The 14,785-nt window shown below is 42.0% G+C and overlaps 1 protein-coding gene across 3 annotated transcripts in view; it reads right to left on the bottom strand.

Moving 5' to 3' along the window:
- Positions 1–14,785, bottom strand: part of HIVEP2 (HIVEP zinc finger 2) — a 136,431-nt gene that overhangs the window by 42,837 nt on the left and 78,809 nt on the right. For all 3 annotated transcript variants that reach the window (XM_088161660.1, XM_088161661.1, XM_088161662.1), the window contains one exon: positions 9,408–9,505. The gene's annotated coding sequence lies outside the window, so the exon portion shown is untranslated. The remainder of the gene's footprint in view (positions 1–9,407; positions 9,506–14,785) is intronic.

Here is a 14,785-nt window from a genome sequence, read left to right on the forward strand (position 1 = left end):
CCTGACTGGCTCCACCTCTTGTCCACCCACTCCCAGTTTCAGACATTTCACATTCCAAAACTGGAAGTGTCTATGCAACGTAAGGTCACATTATTGCACAACGTGCTCTTTTCCTTCTAAGAGCCACTGAAACTTCAAAAGTACATCAACTCTAACAGCAAAAGAGATGTTTACAGTGAATTTCGATCTGAGTAGGAGTATTTTCTCCATGAATCTTATAACAAGGACATGACGTGTATGACTCTTCCCTACATTTGGTAAAATTGTTACCGAGAAGGCATTTATTCAATACTTCCACATCAGCATGCCTTCCTCTTTAAGCTGCCTTTTGAAAAATTGAGAATTCATTTTTACACTTCCTTAAAATATTTCTGTGCTGGATAATTTTAGGACGCACTAAACAGAACAATTTCTGCCTATCTTATATTTAGAACCAAGGCTTTTGCAATGCAACCGTGAAATACAACTGATTGTCACAAATGCAGGTTTTGCCAATTGTTTTTTTTCTTGCCAAACAGTGTGAGTAATTGCTGTGATCATTCCTTCAGTTAGTCTTCAAATTCTAACAGGTGAATGAAAACTCCAGTTTCAATTATACCTGAAGAAAACCTTCCATTTTAGTATAGGGGACTACAAGTGAGGCGAGCTTTATTGCTTTCCCAAAGGACAACACAGAGGTGGAAATGGTGAAGATACATTGTGTTATCTTTGAAACTGTGTTCAGCTTTCTGGTAAAATTAAGTCTTTGCTGTTAGCACAGAAGGCCTATTTGGTGTTTCCTTGAATGCCAGCAACTTATATTGGTATCGCCTAAAGGTAACTGCTGACATGTTTATATAAATAATTATATGTCCCTTCCTCTTTCTATTCAGATCTGTCACCTTTGTCTTCATCACCACTGGGGCAGCTAAGCAGTGGGAAAGCAGAAGGGTTTGGGGCTGGGAGGGTTCCCAGCACCATCTGGTAAGAATGGGGATGCTGGCAGGATAAATGACTAAGGCAGCTCTCAAAAACCCTTCCTGATTTCACAGTCAAACAAGTTCTCCATAAGCTGTCAGCCCTATCCCTCCCAGAAGGAAGAAGGTTCAGATCCAACAGTCAGCATTCAGAAGTCTTATTCAGGCCACTCAGTGAAAATTATGGGAGTCGAAACAAACCAGTGACAGAGTAAGGGGGAATGGGAACTCGAGAGAATCTTATGAGAGGGGCAGAGGAGAATGCTTTAGATGTGTCCTGGCACCATGCTTTTCTGTAGGTAAAGTTAGCCCAGGACTTTCACTCCAAGTCATTCATTAGGAAGATATGATTGAGAGTCAATTGCCCTTCGTCTAGTGGAAGAACGGAGCTAATGGCTTAAAGTTACTTAGCTCCTGTTCAGTCTGTGAGCAAACAAAAGGTTAGGCTGTAATATTTAACCACAACTCCCATGACTTTCTGAGAAGCACTGAAGAGGCTGCCTGAAGGAAAGTCAGACATTGGCCATGCTGCTTCCTGTGTGCACCAGGTGAAAAAATCTGCACCTGCCTTCAGACTCCTGTAGATAGCGAGCTTCCTCTGGTGCAGTGGCTGTCACACTTTCTGGTACAGCCCATTTCCTCCTGGGGGACATTTCCCTCGGGGACAGCAGGGGCTGGCGCTCTGTGCGTGCCACCAGTCACGATCACCAAAACTGCCAGCTGCTCACCACGCAATATAACCAAAGTTTTAGGACTGTGACTAGAACTTGCTTCATGCATCACTGAGAACAGAACGAAGAACTGATGAGAGACAGCAAGACAAAGAAAAAATTCACAGAAATCTGGAGACACAGTACCATAAGGACAACCCAGCACCTACTACAAATATTGGTACTATTTCAAATCATTAGTTTAAAAAGTAAAAGTGGTATTCATTATTTTTAAATGTTAATCCATAAGAGGTCACTGTGTCATACGATGAACACCTTAGTGTCAGCAGCATTCTTCTCCCTTCCCATATGCTCAGCACCAGGTGTCCAGTCACCTCCAGCAATGTCCCAGCCACCACCCAGCTGCCCTCGGCAGGGGCTGTCAGGGAAGGAATTAAAGCACGACAAGTGGAAGTCTTCATCTTCATTGTGTGATCTTAGTCAATTTCACAATCACTTAAACATACTTTTTATCCCCCATTAATCTCAAATGGAGTCCAAGAGTTTCACAATCCCCACAGACATTTTAAATAACCAGTATAATATACTCAAAATTTGGGGAAATTGAGTTTAAACAAAGAAAAGATATAAGCTCACAAATGAACAAGGCTCCCCTGGTTTCCCAGGGTTTGGGGCCTCTATTTTAGAATTTGTTTCGCTTTGACATTGCTTTTTCAGTAGTGAGTAGACTTTTTCACACAAGTGACTGCAACCCAGTGTGGGACATGAAGACTGTCAAGGTGATCTGCCCACAGAAACTTCTTAAGCATAAAATTTTTGTACTGCCATTCATAATGAGATGAGAGACATAACAGGCAGATGCAACTTAATGGAACTGAAACCATTTTAGCTCAGAACAGCTAAACAAAGGTCTTCTTCATGGAGTAGTGACTTAAAGGGAAGTATTTAATTCGGAGATTTCCATGGGAAAACAAAAAAAATAAAAATAGCAATATGGAAATTTTCCAGTGGAAAACTTGTTCTTGTGGAAATTCCGCTTTCAATTGACAAATTGTTTTTATGGGAAATTCCTAAGCAGCTGTAGGCACAGCCCTCATGCTGAGAAGTTTAAAAGCAGCTCATATTTGACCCAGCACCCTCAGATTTCCCACATCAGATAAACTGCAAGAGCAAAGCCCTCGTCTTTCCCTTACTCCTGAGCACACCCTGCAGCAAACAAACAGCCTCACTGAGGGCATGAGAGTATATAGACTGCAATAGCAGCCTGCACGTGGTTACAGACAGGGTAATTAATCTTGCAGAATTAATCTTTTAATGTCCCAAATCAAGACTAACTAGAGGCTCTTACATGAGCTTTCTCTAATGCTCTGATAACTCTGATACTGGTAAAGCTGTCACTGACTCCAGCAACAGGTTTACCTGCACTAGGGATTGCAGGCTTGGGAGAATCTTAAATGAAGCTGCTCACAGTGGATTCCATCAGGGAGAGAGAACTTAGTGCTGATTTTTATGTGTTTATGTGAACAGTCACAAATCATGCATACAAGCCTGTCATTATTAATTGTTTTACACTGGCTTAAACCTGTCAATAAGAACTATACACTCTACAGCTACATTACAGAGAGCAAGACAAACATTTTTAGCCAGCTTGCTAAGGGCCTTCTAAATTTCCAGGAGGAGCATTGAGTAAGTGTCGCCTTTTACAGAGTGATATTAGGAAAACATAAACCACTCATTATAATGCATCTTCTATCCACCACTTTAGCATGAATCACCATACTGTGTAAACAGGATAGAAATCATATTTAGGGTAGGGCTCAAAGTATCTCAGAAAGAAAATAGATACTACAGGAGGCAGGCTTGTACAAAACCTCGTAGTTCAGAAAGGTACTAGAAAGGCACTGAGCACCTAAATCATTCACCTAAACATTTGCAGTGATTTACAGTGTTTCTGTACTAGACCTGGACATTTCACACTAATGTATTTTTAACATAAAATTAAATTTAGAACCCTCTGAGTAAAAAAGTTGATTCTACCAGCTGTACGGGACTGGTCTTCACAATTTATTCTGTAGAGTGAAACTGTCTCTTTCCCAATGGCCTTCTGCCCCATACAGCCTTTTCAAGGGCAGAGAGGATCCACATACCCCAAACTGAGGTGGGCTGGAGGAGCTCAAGCACAGTGGATCTTTGGCAGGAGCAGGAGCCCCAAGGTGCCATTGGAGGAGGCTTTTGGCAGCTGGCTGTGTGCCAGGGGCTGTGGGCTACAAGGTGAAGGAGTGGACAAAGGCCACTGTTCAGCTGCTACAGTGACCTTCAGCTATGCTGATCTGCAACAGGAATGCACCCTCTGGCCATGCTCCTGTTTCCACATGCTTCCTTGGCTATCTGCAGCACCACATACACACACATGACACCGAGATGGCACACACAGCCCATGTCTGTACTGCACATGAGGCCAGCGAGTTCCCCTCCAGCCCTACTGCTTCTCCACACCCAGGCAGCACAGCAACCAGGTGTGCTCACCAAGGCATGCTGCATGGCTGCGACAACCAGACACCCCAAGGTCGAATTGCAAGTAACTTGAATTTCAGAGATGGGCAAAAACATCCTGTATCTCTCCACCTGAAGGAACTGGTATTTTCTGATGTCACAGTAATAGAATTGCAATGAAAGCCTTATTAATGGAAGCTTTGTTACTGCAGTGACAAGAAGGGCATTTATTTTCAGAGCCAGACACTCAAAGGAATACCCCACATGGTAGATAGCATAAGTAGCCCATATTTCCAGTATGTAACAGAGCTACTTCTACTACACTGAAGCACATGTGATAAGAGAAGAGGGCCCAGGCCCTTCTCCATATTCTCTGCATACCTGTTACTATCACACAGCTGCTCTCAAGTCTACAGTTTCCTGTGCAGTACAAACTGCATACCACTTCCCCTACGGAAAAAAAAGGGCCTTGCTTGTTCTTAATTGACGATGGAAATACTGTCATATTTTCCACTAGCCAAGCTTGAAACCATTACTGAACAAACCTTCATTAATTTTTCCACAACATTTTGCAGAAATGTCAGGAAACAGCTGCACCAGAATGATTAACTGTCCTTATCACTAAGGCTTCACTGGCCAACTTCAAATTATATAGGTTTTCTTCTTTCAAAACTCTACATTTAGTGGTATTTTTTAGTTATTCTTCAGTTGACTGTTTCAGTACAATACTTTCTCTTCAAAAGTATCTGATTGCACAGGTTCAGTGGCAGACAGACATTTTATGACCAGTGGAAGAATTTGTACAGTTTGGAGCTGCATATTTCTAGGAAAAGATTGCTTCCTTCAGATTGCTCAGCTGTGTCTTTCTTGGATCAAATTCAATGAAATTCACAACTTGCAGTCAGATTGTATTTGCCAGTCAGGCTGAATTCATTACACTGACATAATCTTATCTTGCTGCATTTTCTTATTCCTTTCTTTTCCTGTCCTCCTCTTTTTCTTGTCCCTTCTCTCTCCCCACTCTCTTTCTCACCTCTTCTTTGAGCTATACCGTGTGTCAAAACTTATCATACAATGCCCTGTACATTTTCTGGCAAAAACAAGTGGAATAGTACACATCACCATCCCAAGCATGCAAACGCTGAGATGCTAGAAGGCTTAGTACCAAATGTAAGTGCAGCCATCTGGAGGTAACTGCTAGTGTGGATCTGAGATTCCTAACTGGCTGAAACTTTGCAGCCTCAGAACTTTTCAGCAAAGTGTCAGTGAGTAAGAGACTCCACTCACACGGATTTGCACTGGGCACTGGACAGTAATTTTTCAAAAATGTAAATTCTTCGAATTTCGTTTAGAACACATCAAGGTTCTTAGGATTATTTTTAAAGACTGACATTGTAGTATAGTGTCCTGCTTATATTTTAAAATTATGTAGGGTTATGATAGCATGGCATGTAACAATAATTCTGCATATATATCAGTGGCAATTTAAAATTGCAATTGTTCGCTCCATGCCTTAACTGAAGCTGTAAGCCTTGAATCTATAACCTTAAGATATTTTTAGACAGAGGAAACTGTAGATGCAAATTGGTATAATACATGTCTTGGAGGTGAAATAAAATAATGTCATCAAGTGGGGGGTTCAGCAGTTCAAGTCTTCATGCTGTATGACCCCCTATCCCTAGGAAAAAAATAGGGTACTTGCAGAATTACAAAAAATGAAAAATATAAACGTTTATCTAGGTTTTGTAAAGAATCCTTCCAGCTGCCTGTATTTCAAGACCATTTGGATGCCTTGCTTTTTAGAAGTACCTCTCGCACAGCAGTGTGCACTGCAGCACACCATCCCCACACAGCTCTGCTCAGGGAGAGCCAGCCACTGATGCCCTCACCCTGTGCTGGGTCAGCTCCTGAACTCCTGCATTGCCTTCAGCCTGGGAGCCCCTGGGCCAGGATGCCCCACACACAGAATGCTGGCCTTCTTATTTAATTGGTGCAGTGCCTGCTACGAAAAAAAAAAAAAAAAACAAAAAAAAAACAAACAAAAAAACCAAACCAAAACAAAAAACAAACAAACAAAAAAAACAAACAAAAAACCCCCAAACCAGCAGCTCTGTTTTTAAATTACTCTACCAAGATATCTGCTTAGATGGCAGAAATTGCAGTACACTGTATTCTGCCTGAAATACGCATGAATATATATGGGGTTCTATTTACAAGATATGAAATACTGCCAAAAGCGTACGCAGGTTTTTTAAGGATGCTGTTTTATAATACACAACGCCAAATTTCTCCTTCACGATATCCTTACGTGTCTCTGCTCCAGTCTGAAAGCAGCAGCTCGCGGTGCCAGAGGATTTCAAGGACCGTGTCCTTGCAATGGGTGGGATGTCAGCCGCACATTGTGCGCGGGGCGGAAATGAAGTTGTTAGGTTTCATTAAACACGCGCTGATTTTTACGGCTTTGGGGGTTGGTTTCGGTTCTTTTGGGGGTGGGGACGCTCTGAAATAAGCAGAAGGCAAAGCGGGAGGGTGCCGCAGCTGCCCGAGGGGACGAGGCTTTTCCTTCCACACGCCGCCCGCCCCCGCCGCAGCCCCGCGGCCGCCGCCTCGCCTTTCGCGCCCGGCAGCTGCGAGGCTGGAGAGAGCAGCTCCCATTCCTGCCTCCCCTGGACCTTCTCGTGTCTCAGCCCCCGCCCCCATCCCGGCACAGCCGTCCGGGAACGGACGAATGGATTTGCTGTCCAGCCACCCTGCTCGGCCGCCTCCGGGACGTGAAAGAAGAAACGTGTTTTGCCTCTCGCTGGCTACTAGAGGCAACAGAAGCCAGTGCTTTCACTTCCCCGAGTTTGCACATCTTCAGCTCAAACCTACAGGAAAATTCAATCTCATTCCATTCACACTCTCAGCAACGAGCAGCAGGGTGTAGGGGCAATGTCACAACAAAAAGAGGGACCTTGAACTTGCTTCACCCTTTGCATAGTCATTTATATTTGGGCAAAGTGGATAACAGCTCCTTTAGCACTAGCGTAGTGGTATTTTATGCTCGCTCGGCATTCACTTTAGCCACGTATAAATAGCAAAAGGTTTCAGGCAGTAGAGAATCGGGACCAGTATCTTCAAAGGATTCTCAGCCAAAATAAAGCAGCTAGTCCTCCACATCACAGCTTGCAATCTTGCTCAGCTGCAGGAAACATTCCCCGAAGGACGCCTGGGACTGCTGGTTTGACAGGATTGCATGCTCTGGTTCTTGGAGAAAATGTGCCTTCCTACCACCCCATGCCTAGTGGTGGAATCAGACTACAAGCTTTCACCTGTAAAGTAGGCAGTAACAGGGTTCCATTTCTTAATGGGAGCCTTTTATTAGCTCACGCAGAGTATTCACTACCCTACCAGTATTAAGTGCTTGCCTTAATATCCTTACCACACGAGGTAGTGGTACATATCATCATAGCTACAATAACACTAGTTTGAATTATGTTAATTGAGAGCATCTATTCTAAAATTCAATTGTTCCAAACAAAAAGTGAAGTGTGCTATTACTTGGCTGACACATTATCAGGGAGAGTTCTCAGTGTACAAGAGCCACAACAACAAGGACCCAATGCACACAAGTGCCATTAAGTTTGCTAACATGCTAACAAAACCTGAAAAATGTATCCTAAAACCCTATTTCAGAGGATGGCAGCCATACTCTTGCGTACCAAAGTTCTCAGTTTTCCACTTAAATCCTGCCTGGTGAGTCAGGACATAGCCAGGTTTCCATACTCCAGCAGTTTTCCATTACTCCTCCTTATAAATTTCACACGCTGTTAATGCTTTCCAAACTGGCAACAGAGCTCAGGGGTGCATGAGGACAGTTTATTTTCCTGCTGAACTTTAAACAGAAATCCCACAGGACCTGTGGCGGGGGTAACAACCCTGCTGACAGCCATCAGTTCACACCCTCTCGCCCGCCCAACTTTGATCCCAGTCTGCAAAGAAACATCTCGGGCACTCTCAGTGACTGCAGAGGGGAAAGAGAACAACACAGATACCCACGATTCCCATTTGTAGGGACTTCGAGAGGGATCCATAAGAAGAGATATCCCATATAGCACCATCCTGGACTGTAGAATATTTGGGATCAGTTACAGGGTTGACCCAAGGTTCAAGGGATTGCCCTTCTCAATTTAACTCCTTCTTTCACTGAATTAATATATAGAATGAAACATAGGTCAAACACTATTTACATAATTCTGAAAAATCTGGCAGGGTTATCTCAAAATATGTTATGTGTTTTCTTTGAACACCTTCTCCTGTGCTCATGATATGAGAATCTCCAGGGTCCTACTTATACACCTAGCTTCTATGGCTGAAGATAAATATTGGATAATTAAAAAAAAAAATGAATGCCAATGAGAGAGATCAACCTTTCCTTAACCTTTCATTCTTCCAAGCTTGTCTTATTAAATTCTAAGGGATAACAATTCTCTGACCATCAAGGATGTGCCAGTACAGAGAAGATGAGAGAAGAGGAGCTTCTCAGTCCTTCAGTCTCCTACAGCAACAAAAGTAACCATGTGCACAGTTTTTGAGACTGTGAATGTGAAAACTGACCAACTTGGGACTACCAACCCAAATAAACATAGTGCTGCAATCGGTAGCTGAAAATGGACCTTTTCTTGACAAGATAAATTGTCTTCTGAACTATCTGATGTCACAGCAAGACCTCTGTTGGGGATCCACTAACTTTAAGCTATTTTGGGTGTTATTGCATACAACAACATCAGCACTTTCATAACTACAATTTCTACATGCCCAAGTGTTCAAGACCCAGAGGAAAAATCAAACCTTGAACAGTACTGTCCATGGTGCACTTGAAATGGCAAGACTGTCAAGGAGAAGTCACCAACTTGTATTTTAGGACAAAGTAAATAAAAATCCCCAGACATTTCAGATATTAAAACCTCACCCACCATATCTTCTTGTATTTTTACAAGCACACTTTTCTGCTTGTTTAGTCCAAGAAGTGGAGTCCCTGGATACCTGATACAAGAATTGCATAAGAGAAAGGAAAGAGGAAAACCAAGTACATGGGTAAAGCAAAGACATCACTTAGAAATTAACAAAAACCTGCCCCAGAAGAGAAATGTCTCTAATTTTGGCAAAAGTTGGTTTCAGTTATAACAAAAGGACACAAGATTTAAATGTGGGTGACTTTCACATGAAGCCTTTTTAGAAAGAAGAACTGTGCTCTCACACTCGCTCCCTCAGCTCACTCAAAACCACCCTTCCTTTGCTCTCCTACCTGGCTGCTGCCATCAAAGGTGCAAGTGACTGATGGTTCCAGTCAAAGCAATTTGGTTCACTACTCCAGCAAATATGGCTGTTGACTCTCTCTTCCACCTATTTGGAAAACAAATATTAAAGATTTTAATGACTGTGATCAATTCAGCCTGCTGTTTGATTTTATAGCCTAACTGACTTTATGGTGTTGGCTACATCAATACATGTAAGAACTTCAGAGATTGTCACAGTCCTTTTTGCTACCTTCAGAGCAATGTGGCACCAGCAATCAGTAGCTCTCCTGTGGTTTCCAACTTGCTGTGGGATAGAATATACATCAACTAATGCACAACAAAGTGAAAACAATAGACATACAAGGTCAGTAGGTGCATACAAATATCTATTTTCAGACATGATATATACAAAAAGCAGGGCAAACACAAAGTATGAAGTGTCTTTGTAGTATCTTTACATTTAGGCCTTGTCATTCCAAGTGTTCTGCCTAATTTCTGTCTAATTTTGAAAACATCATGCCCAAATACTAACTTAAGAGCACATAATTTTTACTTAAATGCAAATACTTTCCTGTTACTGAACCAGAGGAACGTGATTGTCTTTCATCCTGCTTCTTTCCTATTTAGCACTGTGCTTAAAAAGTGAGATCACATCTAGGAATTCCCTTTTCCTTACAATGCTAGTACGTTTTAGAAAGTAAGTTATTAGCATACACTTTGAAAAACAGTCATAATCCTTACATTTCTCTTTACATGTGATGGCACTCTGGGAAGGACCACAAAGAAAGCACTTTCTGCATACAAAAGGCCTGCTGTAGGCACGTCTGCAGGAGTGTTTGTGCATCCGAGGCACAGAGCACCAGGAGATATGTTCATTAATGTGTTAGACACGTTCGACAGCCACAGGCTGCCCTGCTCACACCGTGCAGGGAGTGGGTTATTGAATACCCCTAACTGGGACATACAGACAAGGCACCAGGAACTGGAGGCTCAGCTCTAATTTGTACACAGCAGAGCTGACTGAAACGCCCATCTTGTTAATATTGAGGCAACAAACCTCCAGTGATCTTGTAGTGACAGTGTACTCCAAAGGGCCTGGCTGTTCTGATTTTACAAAGAGTGGTTTGAGCACACAGACAACCACAGCATGCATTTTTCTCAGGGCATTTTCTTTCAGGCTTCCCTGCGTCCCTGAATACCCACGTGTGAGATCCCAGGTGATGTGACAGGTAGGGAACAAGTGTGAGCATCCCAGGTGGATGTGCTCCTGCACAGAGCAGCACTCCAGGGGTGCACAGGGTTCCAACAAGAAGTGCAGCTCATGTTGCCCCTTCTCCTCTTTTGCCCTGGCTGTGTCACTGGGCCCTGGCTGGCTACTGTCTCAGGTGATCAGGACACCACAGCAGAAGAAGGTATGTGCTCCTCAAGGGCTTACACAAGTCATGGTGAAGGATCATGGACAGAGGACTTGGACAGGCAAATCTCAAACTTAGCACACCTAACTTGCAGATTTGTGCCTGTGGCCTGACCATATCATACCCTGAAGCCAAAACAAACTTCCCTCTGCTTCCAGCAGGGAAAGCCTGTCCTCTGTGGGGTGGGCAACATGTGGTGCTCCCACTGCTAGCAGAGCACAGATGTGAGCTAGTGGAAACAGGGTGCCAAAAGCTGAAAGGTAAAGAAAGCAGGCCTGGAACAGGCTGGCAATAAAGTAGATATGCTTATGCTGTTTTTTCTGCAATGTTTGCTACCAGCAACAAAAACAAATAGCAAATGATAATGTGGTATTGACCAACAATGTCAGCAGCAGTCTATACAGGCATCTGCATTTATAAAACAACATATGCAATGGCTGCAGCCCCTGGTGCTTTATCTATAGCTTTCTAGGAAATGATCTGGGTGTGAAGCCAGGAACCACTTTCGAACTTTTGAACAGACAGGGCCCAATATGGTTTTAATCTGTTGGTGAAACCTTGGCACGGCTCTACTCAAGGGCAAAACTCTGTATTTAGCAGAGCCAGCATTTCAATCACTACTTTTACAGTTGACCTGAAAAATGTTCCAGCCAAAAAAGCAAAGCAAAGCAATAAAGAAGTCATGAGTCCTTATTCTCCCATCCTTCAGAAGGACCTAGGGGTACTCTGGATTGTAGCATCCTCCCCCTGGTGTGGCATGGATATCTTCCAGTCCTAAAGCAGATCCCCCTGTACTTTCACAGGCTGAACTGGTTTTAGTGATGCTGGCTACAATTGCACACAGTTATTTTTAATTAAAATGCATCATGAACCTGTTTATCCTATCAGCAGTGGTTGAGTCACCATCCCTGGAGGTATTTAAAAGACATGCAGATGTGGCACTTGGGGACAAGGCTTAGTCTTGGCAGTGCTAGGTTAACAGCTGGACTTCCAACCTAAATGATTCTGTGATTCTATTTGGTAATACCTGGTCATGACTCTCCTAATCTCCTGCACTTGTTTGCCAGCTGTTGGGACTATGAATAGACAAGCTCATCAGAAGTGAAATGAGAGTATGAAAATCACAGCATGTCTCACTGTTTGGAAGAGTTTTTTCAATTTGAACTTTGCCTCTCAAACGCTCTGGGAATAGCCTTTTACACAGGACTTGGAAACACAGGCAGAAGTGCTCTGATAATGACTCTTACACCATCTGCTTTTGAAAGACTGTTAGCAGCCTTGACAACCTCTGTAATCATTTTCTAGTCATAAAACTACACCTTCAGTGGTGAAACAAAAATGTAACAGAGATATCAGCATCATCTGGCCATATTAATTAATGTCATGGATCAACAACAAAATCTTTTCTTTTTATTACTTCTTGTTAAACTGACACTGTAAGGTCAGTTGAGGGTAGGGGGTTGACAGGGAGATTCCTGTGCACCTTCCAAAGCAAAAAAAAGAGTCAGAATCTCATGTGTATTTTAATCAGAAACTAAAATTTTTGGAAAGCAACTGGATAATATTTTACTGCTAATTATTCAAAGATTCTGAAATAGTACAGTAAACAGGTGAAACTGCTTCAAGAGTACAAAGAGCAAATAAAGCCATGCCTGTGTTACTCCTTAACTGGTTTGCAGCAGATAGCATTCCAACACCACTGTAACTTACCATGGTTTGGGAATTTACCTAAAGCCTCGCTTTGACCAGGTCTGCAAGGTATCACTGAGTTGCAGCCAGGTTCCAAGATTATACAGAATAATTTGTACTAAATATGGGCAGAAAAATGTGCATACTGCTGCAGTGCATCAACAAACAACTTGAATTCATGGCTGGTAACTCAAAACAGTGGGGCTATATGCAAATTTCCCACTCCAAACCATCTTGCATGAGTTCTCTCTTTATAGATGTTTTCTTACTTAATACAATGAATTGACCATAAAAACTTCTGTACTGTAATATGTAGAGAATGTGAAGCCAGTCAGAGTGGATTTTCTAATATTTTAATGTTTTAATTTTCTCATTTTTCTCTTTTTGCTCCTTTTCTCCTTCTAAAACACAAAAGGTCCACAGAACTTTGTGAATTATTGTCTGTAATGGGAGAAATAAGAAGCCTAAATTTTGCTTGATTGCAGCTATGATGCATTAAGTTCCAGACATCAATCTCAATCGCAGCACTTTTTCTCCAAACAGGCAATATTTTACAGTTATCACTCTCTAAACAAAAAACAATTTATTATACACACAATCTGATAGCTACTGCAGCTACGACTAGAAGCAAAAAAGTCTTCTGACATGAGGGAGGTAAAAGCAATGTCATACTTTAAATTGACTTCATATGATCAATGTGAGAAGACAATCATCTGTGAAATGATGTCCATGCCCTCATCAAATGCAATCACACCATATGCAATTGAATTTGGAAAAAGTGGAAGAAAATTATTCCCATTAGTTTACTGGTGTTCTTAATGTGTTCACACAAATCATTTTTGAATAGATGAATTAAAACACTTAAAGCATCTCTACCTTTGCCCTCTTAATTCTAGGTCATTCTGGCAGCTCCCGGTACTGCAGAAATATGTTTTCCTACAACCAGTTTGATAAAATTAACGGATCAAGTCTTGAACTACTTCCAAAGTCAAAGGTATATAATTTATTTTTTTAATCAAATGTCTCTATGCTGTAAATATTTTTGTCTTCATTATTAAAACAGCAAGAGATTTGAAGCCTGCTTTATTTTTCAGTATATATGCTTCTTTTGTTTTCCAAGATTTTTCCAACAGGAGTGTGATACCCCATTAAAATTTGGTTTTTACACAGCTTTTCTTCATTTTGGTATCCTGATAACACCATATTGCAGATCTCAATGCAAAGAGCACCAATAAATCTTCATAAAATTTCAGTTTGTTCAAATTTGTACATGCATAAATTTATGTGCATACATATGTATTTATCTACATAAATATATGTATATATCCATGTGTGCATATTTATACATATTATATAAATAAAAATTGACATATTTACTAACACATGTGTGTTAGTGAAGCTGGTTTTATTGTCTCTTAGGCTCTGCAATGCAAACAAAATTTAACTAAAAGGAACATTTCCTATGAACTTTGCTTACTTTACACATAGGTAATTCACTTTATTAAAACCAAGAACCTAATTTTTTCTTGGGAGCCTCCCTGTTATCTCCTCTATCTTCCAAGCTCAATCTGCACAGGAGCTTATTTTGCTGCTATGATTTTGGGTTACTTTTTTTCACTTCAGCCAGGAGCTAAATTAGCAAGAGCACATCCCCCTAAGTATAGGTCCATAACCTCACTGCAAATAACGGTTCAGACACTGCCAGCTGAGACCAGCACCCTCACTAACCAGGCTTGATGCTTTTAGACAATGGTCAAGCTGACAATTGACACAGTGTCCTCAAACACACGTTGCTCAACCCATTTGCCTGGCCTGCTGCTGCCAAGAGGGCTGTTTGTGCAGGCAGCTGGCAGGAAGATGGGAGTACATCTGGCGATCCTCCGAGAGTAGGAAGGGAAAATGAAAACATCAGATCTCAGCCAAGCCCAAGATAGGATTCTAGGTAAAGCTCATGTCCTATGGGATCCAAGCATGCTCTTTGGCAAAACAGACTTTGGCAAAATCATCACGAGGAACCTCCCACACTGAGTGGCCTTGGCTTCCATTCTCTCTTTGAATGACTAACCTGCTGTGACACCCATGCACTGGGGAAAAGCAATGCAGCAAGGTGCACAATGAAGGAACTGAGGCAGAGGCACAAAGTGGCCATTAAGCTACCACTAAGCAGGCAGACTACAATATGGCAGGTATCTCACTAGACCATGGCAATCACTTGAGCTGTCAAAACTATCTCCATCTCCATGGAAAGACCATTGCAGCATCAAGCCCATGGCAGAGTAATG

Source organism: Sturnus vulgaris, chromosome 3 (genome assembly GCF_052056855.1).
Source record: "Sturnus vulgaris isolate bStuVul1 chromosome 3, bStuVul1.hap1, whole genome shotgun sequence".
Lineage (NCBI taxonomy): Eukaryota > Metazoa > Chordata > Aves > Passeriformes > Sturnidae > Sturnus > Sturnus vulgaris.